General features: G+C 38.2%; 1 pseudogene; it reads left to right on the forward strand.

Moving 5' to 3' along the window:
- The first annotated feature begins 2,916 nt into the window (after positions 1-2,916).
- Positions 2,917-4,740, forward strand: LOC103268381 (annotated as a pseudogene).
- Positions 4,741-14,516: the final 9,776 nt, after the last annotated feature.

The raw sequence follows: 14,516 nt of genomic DNA on the forward strand, positions 1-14,516 counted from the left end.
AGAGTGGCTCAAGGAGCTCGGGAAGCAGTTTACTTATATTTATCCATCTATTACAAAAGATATTGCAAAGGATACAGATAAACTGCCACATGGAAGAGAAGTATAGGGCAGATTATTTGAGAAGGAATGTAGAGCTTCCATGTCCTCTCTGGGTATATCACCCTCTAGGTACCACCCAGTGTTCAAACCTCATTCCTTGGGGGTTTTATGGAGGCTTCATTACATTGGCATGATTGAATACATGATTGACCATTAGTTATCCACTCAACCTTCAGCAACCTCCTCTGAAAGTTCTAACCCTCTAATCACACAGTTGGTTTCTCTGGCAACCAGCCCCCTACCTGAGATGATCCAGGAGCCCACCCAGAGTCACCTCATTAGATCAAAAGATGCTCCTTCTGCTCACCCAGGAAATTCCAAGGGATTTAGAAGCTCTGTGTCAGATGATCCTGTCACTTAGGCTTAAGTTTTCTGTGTCAGGAACTGAGATCAAAGATGAAATATTAGAAAAAAAGGTTCTCCTACTACCTCTATCTATGAGTGTTTCAGAAACTGGAAGCAGAGGCCAAATATATATTTCACAGTATCACACTGTGGTGATGGAACAGTTCATTATTGTGATTGTTATTGTAGTTGCATTAACCTACATGTGTAAAAAAATTGCATAGAATTATACACTCATACAAATGAGTGCATGTAAAACTGGTGAAAGCTGAATAGACTCTGTGGATTGTTCCAATGTCAATTTCCTGGTTTTGTTTTTTTGTAAATTTTAAAACAAAGTTTGTCAGAGAAAAAAGAGAGGAAAGAAATGGAGACCTGCCAGAACTGGCATGGGTGAGAGAAACTGCTCCAATTTCCTGGTTTTAATAGTGCATGCTAATTGTGCAAGATGTTAGTTACCATTGGAGAAAACTGGGTGAAGGTTAAACAGAAACTTCTTGTCAACTTTTGTTTTTGCAACTTCCTGTAAATTTAAAATTATTTTGAAATAAAACTTTTGTCATAAGCAAATCTCTGTTCTGAACAAAATATTTGATTCAGAAGACTTTCTGAGATCTTATATTACCTCAGTTTCTTATAAGCATTAATAATCATATTAACATAATATAAAAACTGAGTCATAGCCTGCTAGATAAGCCAAACTTCACTAGATTTTGCTTCTGAGTAAATTTCACACACATTTTCTTTTAGGCTGAATTTATTTCTGATTAAGGAAGGTAGAAATAATTGCATTTTAAATGAACATACATTGCCATTGGGCATATATTAGCAACTTCTTAGTTGCATTATGATATTTTTATTCTTTCTCCTTTCCAATGTTTTCATTTTTATTAAAAAAATCATATGGTTGAGAGAAAATCTGTGGTACCTCAGGTGTAGAAATGGATCCCACGACAAAGTTAAGTCAATTAAAACATTGTATCACCTTGGCCGTACAGATGGGTTTAGAGGTTTCTATTTAACTCAGCTTAGCCAGTTAGAGGGAATTTCAGGAATTTAACTGAGCATCTGTAGATAAGTTCTGTATGAAATTTTGTTTGTGTTAGGTCAGTGTGCCAGTGTCATGGGAAGGATGCAAAGAGTTGCACAAAGAGTAGGTTTTTAAAAAGTTTATTTAGAAGGTAAATCAGAGAAAAAAGGTAGATTCACCTCTCCAAGACTAGAAAGGGTGTCAGACACTGAAGGAGTGTTTGGCGCTGAGTTTGAAGCTGGGTGCTTTTATAATTTTTTTTCCCCAGGAGACTAGGAATGGGAATCGATTGGTTTACAAAAGACCTTCCTGTGAAATATAATAGTGGGAGGGGCTTGATGTTGCCATGGTGATTAACTACCCAGTATGGCAGTGGCCAGAGTTTCAGATAGGATACAATATAGACAGAGAGAGTAGTAGCCCAAGGTCTGCAAAACAAATTTTTTTTGTTTGTTTTGTTTTGTTTTTGAGTTGGAGTCTTGCTCTGTGGCCTAGGCTGGAATGCAGTAGCATGCTCATGGCTACCCAGAGTCGACCTGCTGGGATCCGGCAATCCTTCCGCCTCAGCCTTCCAAGTAGCCAGAACCACAGGTGCGCGCTACCCCGCTGGGCTAACTTTTTATTTTTTGTAGAGATGAGGTCTCACCAAGTTACCCGGACTGGTCTCCAACCCGCGGGCTCAAGCAGTCCATTCGTCTCGGCCTCCCAAAGTGCTGGGATTACAGGCTGAGCCACCAAGCCCGGCCAAAACAAAGTTTTAAGACACAAACGTTAAGCTTTGAATGTCCTTGGATTTAGGGAACCAAAAAGGCATTCAGCTGGGAGTGTATTGTTCATGGGTTAGATGGGAAGGCTGGGGTAGAAAAACATTCTTGGAAAAATTGTAGGACGGCTGGAGCCAAAAATATGAGCCAATTCCAAGTTGCTCACCTGAAATCACTGAGGTAACTTTATTTTGGCTTTTTGTCCTTTTGGTTTATTGTTTTGTTTCTTTTTTTTAAAAAAATTTTCTTCTTTTTTTTAATGGAAGTCACTTTCCCTCTGAGATTGCTCAGGAAACAACTGCACAGGTTAGAATCTTCAGCCAAGCTTCCAGGTGGACTCCACACCTGACTCATAGCAGATGTTTCCTGCCACCCAGTAGACAATCCGGTGATCTGGGACATGCCCCAGTTATAGTGATGCAGATTACCTTTCTGTTTCTGAATCTCACCTGTGCCTCAGACTTTCTCCCCGCAGCTTCTGACCGCATATAAACTGAAATGTAGGAAAGCAGGAAAGAAAGCTCACTGTAATTGAGAGGTTCATGATGCTGCCTCTCCCCTGGTCTAGTTCAGCTGCAGTGATTCTACTGATGTTCCCAACACTCTCTTTCCATTTGTGCTTATTATCACAGCATTTGGTCAGGACATCAGCAAAGAAAGATGCGAAAAACAAAGCCCATGGCCACATTTCCCTGCCAATTATATGACAAGACGTTCCTCACTCTGGAAGAAGTTCACAATCCACAGTTATTCTCTCTCCAGGGAGCAGTCGTACATATGTTTTCTTTTTCTTTTTTTTTTTCAGGTTGGAGTCTCACTCTGTCACCCAAGCTGGAGGGCAGTGGCACGCTCACAACCACTGCAACCTCAACTTGCAGGCTCAGGTGATCGATCCTTCTGTCTCAGTCTTCCAAGTAGCTAGAACTACAGGGGCTCGCTACCACGCCAGCTAATTTTTTGAGTTACTGTAGAGACAAGGTCTTGCCAAGTTGCTTAGGCTGGTCTCAAACCCCCGAACTCAGGATGTCCTCTCATCTCGGCCTCCCAAAGTGCTGGGATTATAGGCTTGAGCCACCGTACAAATGTTTTCAGCCACCAGGAATGGTGGCTCAAGCCTGTAATCCCAGCACTTTGGGAGGCTGAGGCGAGAGGATTGCTTGAACCTGGGAGTTTGAGACAAGTCTGGGCAACTTTGTAAGACCTCGTCTCCACAATAAATCAAAAAATTAACCGAACGTGGGAGACAGAGTGAGACTCCAACTCAAGAAAAAAAAAACACACACAAAAAAATGTTTATCGCTGACTGTGGCAGAGGCTTTGTTTCCAGATATAAACTGGTGAGGTACATGCCTACCTTTTCTCCCCAGAAATCTCATCAATGGACTCACTGTGAGATGCCTTCAACCAGAAAGACCGCCTGAAGAACCACCTCCAGACTCACAACTCCAACAAAATGGCCTTTGGGTGTGAGGAGTGTGGTAAGAAGTACAACACTATGCTGGGCTACAAGAGACACCTGGCCCTCCACACAACCAGCAGTGGGCCTCACCAGTGGTGGCTGCACCCTGGAGCTAAGGAGCACCGAGGTGCTGCTGGACCGCCTCAAAGCCCATACAGAAGAAAAACCTTCAAGTGGAACCAAGGAAAAGAAGCACCAATGTTGACCACTGTGAAAGATGCTCCTACACCTAGAAGGATATGTGACGCCACCTTGTGGCTCACACAAGATGCAAGCACTTTCTGTGCCAGTTCTGTGCCCACGATTTGTGTGCATGGACCACCACACTCAGCATGCCAAAAAGACACTCACAGGAGCTGATGAAGGAGCGTTTGCAGACTGGAGACCTTCTGAGCACCTTCCACACCAACTCACCTTTGTTCCAGATGAAGGCGGCTGCAAGTAGCTTGCCAGCTGAGGTCCACAGCCTCACCCTCAGTCGGCCCGTAATAAGTTTCCGGTTCTATACAGCCGTTGCCAGAGTCCCTCACCTTCCTCCACCCCTTGATGTCCCCTGGCTCTCTTCCTCTACCCCTTTCCCAACCACAAGTACACCACTTCTACCTCATAATCTCCACTTGTAGGGCTGCCCCTCAAAGCAGATACTAAAGGTTTTGGGATTATTCATTTGTTTGAGGACTTGCCTCTGCAAGAGCCTCAGTCACCTTATAAGCTCAACCCAGGTTTTGATCTGGCCAAGGTAAGTGCTCATAAAGTAAGCCTGCCCAAGGAGCCACATGCAGATGCTGTGAACCTAACAATACCTGCCTCTTTGGACCTGTCCCCACTCTTGGGCTTTTGGCAGCTGTCCTCTCACTCTCACCCTGGGGCCTGGAGAATCCTTGCCTCATAGATTAAGCTCTCTGGGGCACCAGAAGCAGAAACTCACACTAGCCATGGACACCATGAGCCTGGGCCATCTCCCCCTGCCCCAGATCCCCCATGTTTTCACAGCTGGCACTGGCTCTGCTATCCTGCTTCATTTCCAACATGCATTCAGATAATTGGTTTTTAAAGTGTATTTTTCATATTCTGTGAGATGTTTTAAGAAGCATTTTAAAAGTCAGTTATAATACAAGTAAAGATTTAGAAAATGTGACTGGGATATGGCTTGTTCAGCGATGACTGGCTTGAGGTAAGAGATTTCTCAGACTGCGTGTATTGTGCCAATCTGTCTTGAGTGCCAAATTTAATGAATGCATGTTCTTTAATTGAACCACAAATATTGTCAAACCAACAGCCAATATGGCAGCTGCTACATATAAGTGTTCATCATATGAATTTTAATCATAAACCGTGATCATAATAATGTTAGGTAAATAATTTTACATGGCACTGCCCAGTAAGGGAACTGTGGAAAGATTTGAATTTCCCCAAATTGAGAGAATTTGTAAAATAAGAAAATAGCCTGTATATGGTATACTATAGGCTGTATATTTCCTTTCAGGGGTTTTTCTACCTTCAGGATTGGATATAATTTAGTTACTATTACGACAGCCAACGTATGGTTTTAAACAGTTTCTTGTGGAGCAATAGAGTTCTCTATTTTAAAAAAGTATTTTGAATGTAGTTTGAATATTTTCCACAAGATGCTGTGAGGTGAGTTATCACTTCATTTATCTTAAAGACTAAACTGATTATCAGTTACATCTGACAGAAAAAAAAGAATCACCATGTCACTAGGTTAAGTGATAAAATAATCCAGGTGTCAGTCAAAAGGATTTAATACTTTAATACTGATTATATTCTTGACAGGAATTTAAGAAAATATTACCGGAATTTAAAAATATATATACATATATCGAGAATTTTCTTTGCTCTGTCTGGCACAAGCTGCTTAAGTTCCTAAGTATTGCTTTTAATTACTAATCAATAAATGCATTTGTAATTTATCCATTTAAATCATTATTAGCTTTTATCCAAAGAGGATTACATTGAACAGTGTAACTATAATTAATCTTGAATTTGGTGTCTTATTAATGAGTTTTAAAAATGTAAAAACCTAACCTTTTTTAAAGCTTCTTTGAGAGACATTTTCTTTTCCATAAACATACATCTTACATATAATAAACTTTTCAAATCTCACAAAAGAGAGAGAGTGAGAGCGAGAGCGAGAGCGAGAGCGAGAGAGAGAGAGAGAGACAGAGAGAGAGAGAGAGAGAGAGAGAGAGAGAGAGATCCCAGACAGCTGTCTTGTTCATTCCACCAAGTATGGACACAGCAAGAGGAAGTCATCTATGAACTGTGAAACAGGGTGTGGTATAATTTGAAATATATTTTGTCTTTGTCTCCAGTCCATGTCTTAAAGCACCTAAAACCCTTGAAATGTTCTGAGTACTGTATACAAGCATCTTTTGTTGTTCATAATGAGCCATTTTGATAACTCCTAAGTGTATCCTAATAAAGTTACTTAGGATGGAGCTCCAGAATGAAGGGTCATCAGAAAGACCAAGTGGTTACAGATTAGAGAGTTGAAACATTCAGTGCCACCCACCAACTTCTGCAGGGATGAAGGACTTGATAGAGTTTTATGAAATCCTTTAAACAACAAGGTAAGATGAGCTTTGAGTTGCTGAACACATTGAGGAAGGAGGGTGATTCACCCAGAGAGTGCATGGGACTTTTGAGGCCTCCCATACCTCACCCTATCCAACTTTTCTTCTGGATGTTCATCTGTATCTTTTGTAATAGCCTTTATAGTAAACTGATAAATGCAAATGTTTTGCTGAGTTCTGTGAGCCATTCTAGCTGACCCCTCAACCTGTGGGATCTGGCATTCCTGGTAGATAGTGTCAGAATTGAACTGAATTATAACACACAGTTGGTGTCTACTGGAGAATTGTTTGGTGTGTGAAGAAAACTTATGTACACACACACACACACACACACACACATCTGGTCACAGAAGTTATCTTTGTTGGGTGTGAGAGTAGAGAGGAATTTTGTTTTTCCTTTTACATAGGTCTTCACCAGATACAAAATCTTGGACTTCCCAGCCTTGAGAATTGTGATAAATAAATTGTTGTTGTTTATAAGTCACCCAGTCGATGGTATTTGGCTATAACAGCTCAAATGAACTAAGACGACCTCCTTGGTTAGATGTATTTTAGATATTTTATTTTTTTGGATGCTATTATAAATAGAATTGTTTTCTTAAATTCCTTTGGGGTTGCTTCTTGCTTGTGTACAGAAGTACAACTGAGTTTGTATGTTCATCTTGTTTCTTGCAGCTTTGTTAAATCTATTTATTAGCTCTAATAGCTCGTGATGTGCATTCTTCAGAATATACTACATTTAGAATTATGCCATGTATGAACAGAGATAATTTTACTTCTTTCTTTGCAATGTAAATGCCTTTTATTTATTTTTCTTGCCTAATTGCTTTGGTTAGGACTTCCAGGGCAATGTTGACCTTAGTGACAAATGCCAGCATCTAAGTTTTGTTCCTGATCTGAGGAGGAAAGCTGGTGTTTTTCAAATGTGTTCTTTTCATGATGACAAATTTCCTTTCTATTTCTTTTTTTAGTGCTTTTATCATGAAAAGATAAAAGATTTGTTAAATGCTTTTTCTGTGTCAGTGAGATAATCCCCCCTCCCTTTTTTTGTTTAAGCTACTTTGAGTGAGATTTTTCTGTTACTGTCAATTTTAAGCATCTTTTATATTTCTCCTGCTCTCACCCTTGTTTTTGTTTTTTTCTTATAAAAATTGGTTCTGCAAGTGGCATGTTTAAATTTTAACAAATACCAAGTGGCAATTGATTTGGGGGAAAAAAAAGTCCTAAGAAAATCACCTTCTTAGCTCACTCTGATTTTATTGGCTTTACTGCCATTATTATATATGTCTTGACGTATATCAAGCTATGAAGGGTTGTGGTCTGAAACAATGAGAAATACTGCATTTGTAGTATTATCTTCACATGTAGAAACAACATTGATGTGAGAAGAGCTGAGCTGATCATTTTACCTTGGCATAATTTACTTTTTTGTCATGCTGACCTAAATAAAGAAACTGAGGCAAAATTAACATCAATAGATTATTTTGGCTAAGCGTGAGGATAGCTGTTCAGGACACACTTCCAAGTGTCTTGGGGGAATGCCCTGTTCAGCTTTGGTTACAAGCAGGTTTTTAAAGGCAAAGGGGGCAAGGAGTAGGCTGAGACAAAATTGTTTGACAGGAATTCTCATTGTTTTACAGAAGTAACGTTGATTAGTGGTTGGCTATGCATTGCTGAACTATAGGGTATGAGTTATGGGATCTGGTATATGGCATTTTATAGCTACTTGGCATCAGTCTAGAGCCCACATAGCAAGTGGCCACAAGAAGAAATTATTTAGCTCAAGGGGGAGTGAGATATGACTGCTGTCGCACACTACCACATGTCAATGCCTCTCTGCGCCTGATAATTATAGAAAGCTCACACTCCTCAGATAAAAAGTGTTTTTCTTTCTCAGTCCCCAAGGTATAATTTCAAGAGACAACCTTTGTTTTGGATAAATTATCCTTTGAAAACTCAGGCGGTTTCTGGTAAATTTGATCCAAAGTCTTAGGCCTCCTGTTCCACAGTAGTTACTTTTTCTAGGAAAAGATCTATTGAATGGGAAGATGAAATGTTTAATGCAGCATAAAATAATAATATTGACATATAAAAATTGAAACCAGAGAAGTTTTAGCCTTTCTTCCACTCTCACATTTGGAACTTCTAGCACTTTCTTCCATTCCTTAAATATTTTGAGAAAAGACTTAGGAGTTGTGAAATGCAGGTGTACATATTCGCAAGAAGATCTCGAATAGGCCCATTTATGTCCGGTCAGTGTTTTCAGGATTGCCACAATTCCCTGTGTGTTCTAATGTACTCACAAATTCTCCAGACATTTTTTATAAAAGAAGGGCAATAATTCCCAACACAACAGATTGATTTTTCACAGGACAGACAAATGTCTGCTAAGCTATATTTTCATTCTTTTACATTTTTTCTATCAATCTTTTTCCATTTCTTAAAACTACTGAGAAACATTTATTAGATTCTCAATGTTGTTTCTCCTTAAAATAAGAAGAGAGTATGACATGAAGGACTAAATGGATAATTTTTTTTAAGTGCCATCGAAAAATACAGGAAATTTGGAAATGATGATCATTTGAGTACAGAGCCAGAAAAAAGAAGAACCAAATGCAAAACAAAGAATGGGGAAAATGAATGCATACACATTTACTTGGCTGAATTAAGTAAATGCTCAGGGATATTTTGGAGAGAAAGTAAAAGCTTTTCCCCCTACCCCTCACTTTACAAAATGTCTTTATGATTATATGTCCACCATTTTGGTAATTCTAACTAATGGTTTTGTTAGATTCTTGTGAGCAAGAAAGAGAATTATGATGATTAAAAGAGATGTCATTTAGCCTGTTTATAACAAAGTCCATTACCATCATTTCCAGAGCCTTGGGAATAAAATAAGAACATCAGAGTACTTTCTGCCAGTTGCCAGTAGCAGATCAAGAGGATCTTGTCAAGGGCAATTACACTTATTGTTCACTCTCCCAAAAAAATCCCAAGTAATTTCCAGTAACAGACTTAAAACCTATTTTTCCCTCCTTAGCCATTTAATATGATAAATTCGGAGACTTTCAGAATAAGAATGTACAAGAAGCCCTAATTGTTAAAACTGGATTTTCAGCAATGCTTTTTACATTTTCTCCAAGTGCTCAGTAGATTAAATATTCATCAGCTGAACCTAAGAAATGCCCTCAAACGCAGCGTCCTATATACTTACTTCACGGCTCCCAAGATATTTACATTGCTAACAAGCGACTCATTGAATGAATGTTAGTGGGATTTGAAGTGTCTGACATTCAGCAGCCATCACGGAGAGCTCTGGCAGTGTACATGGAGGCTGGCCACTCAGTCCTGCATTTTGCATTGTGGAAGATTATATATATATGTAAAAAAAGAAAGACCAGCTCCATAGTCTCTTTGTGCTGTTCTTAACCCAACCTAAGCTGTTGTTTACCTCTCACTTCCAGCACGATTGGAGAAAGCAGCAAAGTGCAGACCTGGGACCAAACGCACCAGCATCAACTGAAAACTATAAATAGTGGATGCAATATGTAGTAGAATCCACATGAATGGATTTAATTAGGAATGTAGCAAACCAACAACACGTCTAAAATGTAATAGGATATGTTGCTGGCCCATGAGGTTTTTATTGCTGACATCCATAAACCCTCACTACAAAATGCCCATTTTTAATATTCACTTAATTTTAATTTTAAAATATCTATGTGTTGCAAATACAGATGCATTTTTATCTAACAAGAAGCAGATCTTCTAAAAATTAATTAGTAAAAAATATTACAAATCAAAATGGACACCCAAGCCAGGTCACAAATAAAATTATACACGTTAGAAATTTAATAGTAGTTTTCCAATAAAATTGTCAGATTTTCCTCCAGCACTAAGTATTAAGGAACAGTTTCATGAATGAGGGAGCTTTACATCACAACTGATTAACCTCCTTTTTTAGCTTTTTAAAAAGATAAGTCTTTTAAAAAATAGATTAAAATGTTGCTATAATTTACTCTCTTTATGACTTTGAGCTATGATTATGAGCATTCTCTCTGTGATGTGCTGATAAGTTTTAGACAGTGTGGGACATTGGCACTGCACACTGCTTTTGCTCACTTACCATGTATCGAAGTTGGAAGAAAACAAAGGTTGCTACATAACCTCCACAGCAGGACTACAAGACCATTTTAACAAAATTATTTTGTCAATTAAAGCCAGAGCTCCTTCTCAAAGTGATAGTCTTACCTCTTAAACATGCATTTAATTTCTGTTGTTCTTAGTGACTCTTGTTTTCTCAGCACCCCCCTAAAATATAACTGGATTTCAAATGGTTAGAAACAAAAAAAGTTGAAACTCGAAAATAGATGAAAGCGATTACTGTGTGTACTTTAAACACAATAATGGATTTGGCTTTCTATTGACTGAGTCATTTACAAGCCTGTAGTGGAAGAGGTTAATTTGTAGATTGTTCCAGTAGAGACGTGAGTTAGACAATATACTGATCCTGCCCCTTGCCAAATATATCCACATCTTAATAATCTAAGCCCTTGAATCTGTGAATATGTTACTTTACGTAGTAAAAGAAACTTTGCAGAAGTGATTAAGCATCTTGAGATGGGGAGATTGGCCCAGATTATTCAGGTGGGCCTGTTTAATCAGAGTTCATGAATTATGTCTTGATCTTCTGGAAGTTCATATTTTAATATATATTTGAAATCTCTGTAGAGTTCATTTCAGATGCTCCAAATTTTAATTTTTGAATAATCATCTTACATTCATATTTTATATTTATATTTAGTACTTCAGGGACTTGGAGAGGAGGTCTGTACTTATCAGGGAGTTGAAACCAGAGAAGTAGAGGTTATACAATTTTCGTTCCAATGAATAAGTGACTTATGACTTACTTGACATTAGCATAGTACACTTACTTTACATTCTTAAAAGAAAGCCAGTTGTAGGTGGCTTTCTGTGTTTGACTTTGCGTATTTTCTTGTAGTCTCCTAGGTCAAGGATTCATCTACAAATTTCAGTTGTAAGGTAAGAAAATTAAAATGGGTCCCAAGGTAATTTTTATCTCTAAATCTCCACATGTCATTTTTATTTGGTCCTAACAACAAATAAAGTGATCAGAGAGTTGAATTGTTTTTATTTACCTACTAATTCATTTAACAATCATTTATTTGGTACCTACTATGTGCCAAATACTGTTTTAGGCACAAAGAATATGGTAATACGTAACCCCACTGCTGTTATAGAGTTTAAATGCCAGTAGGGTCAAAAAACAAATACACAAATGTATATAACTATAACATCAGGTTGCATCATTGCTACTAAAAACATTTAGCAGGATAAAGAAGTAAGAATCTACTATGAAATGTCTTTTTGAGTTAATCATTCATATTGTTTCTGCAGTCATTAATATTTTTCATTTGCTATATCCTGAGATTTTTGTTTATTCTTCACAGATTCTTTGCCTTCTTGAATCTATTTTTAAATGGAGTTGCCACTTTAATTATTTTGAAATGCAACTAGCTCTACACCCTTAGAGTAACTAAGCAGAATGAGTTGATGCTATGAGGTTTTAATGTAAAGAATTGCTACCATTTTTAATGCTCTTGGAAATGCAAATTGAAGAGCCAAAGGACAGTAATATCGTAAACAAAAGTCAAAGCATGAATTTAGCAATGTAAACAGTATTTCTATGTTAGCATCTTTTGTGGCCCTTTTTCTGTGGGGCGGAACACTGTTAGCTCCAGTGATTCTTCCTTTTCTGAGAATGGTTCCTGGGACACCAGGTTGGGTCTCCAACAGCTCTGTTTTTATTATGTCATCCTGTACTCTGTCCTAGCGAAATGGTCCAGCGATAGACTCCTGACACGAGCTGAGCCAGTTGGATTCTCTTTCTCTCTCTCTCAAGATTATGATATTTGGAATAAATTAACCCAGAAGCAGAATATTGTTAGAACGGAGTCTTTTGAAGTGACAATTGTCCGGAGAAGGTCTTTGAGCACACATATGGTGCTGAGGAATAATGTACTTCCTGATTCCTCATTATCCATCTCTTTTTTTGGTCCTGAGAGACAGCCTAATATAATTCAAAGCCACACTTTCCAATGTAAGCTAGTGGGAATCCTTTAGGCAGATTGTTTTTGCAGCAATTGCATCAGATTGACTTATAATTAGGGTGCCATTGCAAATTTGAGTGTCATGTATTTGAGATCCCTGAATGGCTTAGACTGCAGAGCACATTCCCTTAATCAATAATATTATTAGTGTTCCATTATTCACAAGTCTGATTTGCTTCTGGCTTCCAGCAGACAAAAGCTGAAGGGGTGAGTAAGAGGGAATGACATGGATAGTGCACGTCTCCATGACCTCCATGATTAAAATATATCTGTTGTGAGAGTACATGTAGAAAAAAATGCAAAGGATCTCTGAGGGTCAAAACAGATTCAGAAAAACATAAACAAAATAAAAGAAGATTGATTTAAAACTCAAAGAACTTTTGAATCCGTGCTATCCGATATAGTTGCCATTAGCTGAAATGTGATTAATTTAAATTGAGAGATGCTTTTAGTGCAAAGTAGATACTAGATTTCAAAAACACTTAGTATAAAAGAATAACCAATACTTTTTATATTTATTTCTGTTGAAATGATAATATTTTAAATGCATTGGGTTAAATAAAATGTTGTTAAAATTAATTTAACCTGTTTCATTTGACTTTTTTTAAACATGATGACTGAAAAATTTTAGATTGCATATAAAGCTCACATTCTCTTTCCATTGGACAGTACAGCCTCTTAGACTCTATGGGAGGTATAACCTCATTCTTTAAAGGGAAATTTGGCAGCTTTTACCAAGTCCCAAATGACTTCCCAGGATAGCTCTGAAGTGACTGCAAATGTAGAGCACTCCAAAATGTAACCAAGCTGAGCATGCATAGAGAATTTAGGACTCTGCTCAGCCACCCCTCATCCTGAAAGAGGTCACAGTGGGGACAGTTGTTTTGCCTGTCTCAGGCCTTTGCCCTCTGAGGGTGCACTTAGCATTTTAATCCAAGGGCTAAAGTTTTTCCTGACGCTAGGAAAATTGATGACATAATTCCATGCAGTAATTTATTATAGGTGGCATGGACTTTTTATGAGGGCTTTTCTGAGATGTGAAAAAGAACTTAATATCTTCTTATGTTATGTTTAGGTTAAGAAGTGTCACTACAAAGTCTCAGAAAAATCAGGGGCCAACAATCTTTTTTTTTTTTTTTTTTTGAATTAGAAAATAAAGTTTATTTAAAATGTAGAAAAGAGTGGATTCATTTCTCAAGGGAAAGAAGAGGCCAGACGCTTGAAGTAAACCTGGCCTACAGCAACAATCTTAGAATGAACAGTGGAAGGCACCTAATTTTTACATATAGTGTCACAGACCAAATAATATTGCCCACATACATAGATAAAATATTTAGAATGCTTTTAAATGGCCTTAGATGTTCTGTTGGGAATTTTGTCTACTTCCTTCCAAAATAACTCCTCTTTTACTCTTTTTTTCTTTTAATTTTTTATTTTAAAGATGTGGGGTACAATTCAGGGTTAGGTATACAAATGTTCATTATGCAGGTACCCTTGTTGATGAGGTGTGCCCCCACTTCCCCAGGCAGATTCCCACTACTGCCAATCCTGCTTCCCTTTATTTCTTAACTTTATTTTCCATTATGACACCTATCACTACCAGACATTATAATGTGGGTTTGTTTACTTGTTTATTGTCAATCTCTTTCTCTATAAGATAAGTGCATAGAGGACAGAGACTTTGCTTTATTTGGGGCTATATTCCTCCATCTACAGCAGTATCCGATGCATATTTATTTCTCAATAAATGTATGCTATTCAACAAATGAAAAAAATACTACTTTTATGGATATCATTGTTTCATTACTCCAAGTTCACTACTCTGCTATGGTGATTTACTTGTTTCAGCATTCGAAAACCCACCACATCTATAAGCAAGGTTGCCTTTGGAGTCTGAATCACACATCTGTCTCCTGCTGCCTTTCAGAGTGTTCTTTGTCTGATGGTGTGGAAACAAACTCCCAGTATGAAAAAGTGAATTGTCAGCCGGGCTCGGTGGCTCAGCCTGTAATCCCGCACCTTGGGAGGCTGAGGTGAGTGGATTGCCTGAGCCCGCGGGTTCGAGACCCGCCCGGGCAACTTGGCGAGACCTCA

This window comes from Carlito syrichta, unplaced genomic scaffold, assembly GCF_000164805.1.
Source record: "Carlito syrichta isolate Samal-C Ts95f unplaced genomic scaffold, Tarsius_syrichta-2.0.1 Scaffold308821, whole genome shotgun sequence".
Lineage (NCBI taxonomy): Eukaryota > Metazoa > Chordata > Mammalia > Primates > Tarsiidae > Carlito > Carlito syrichta.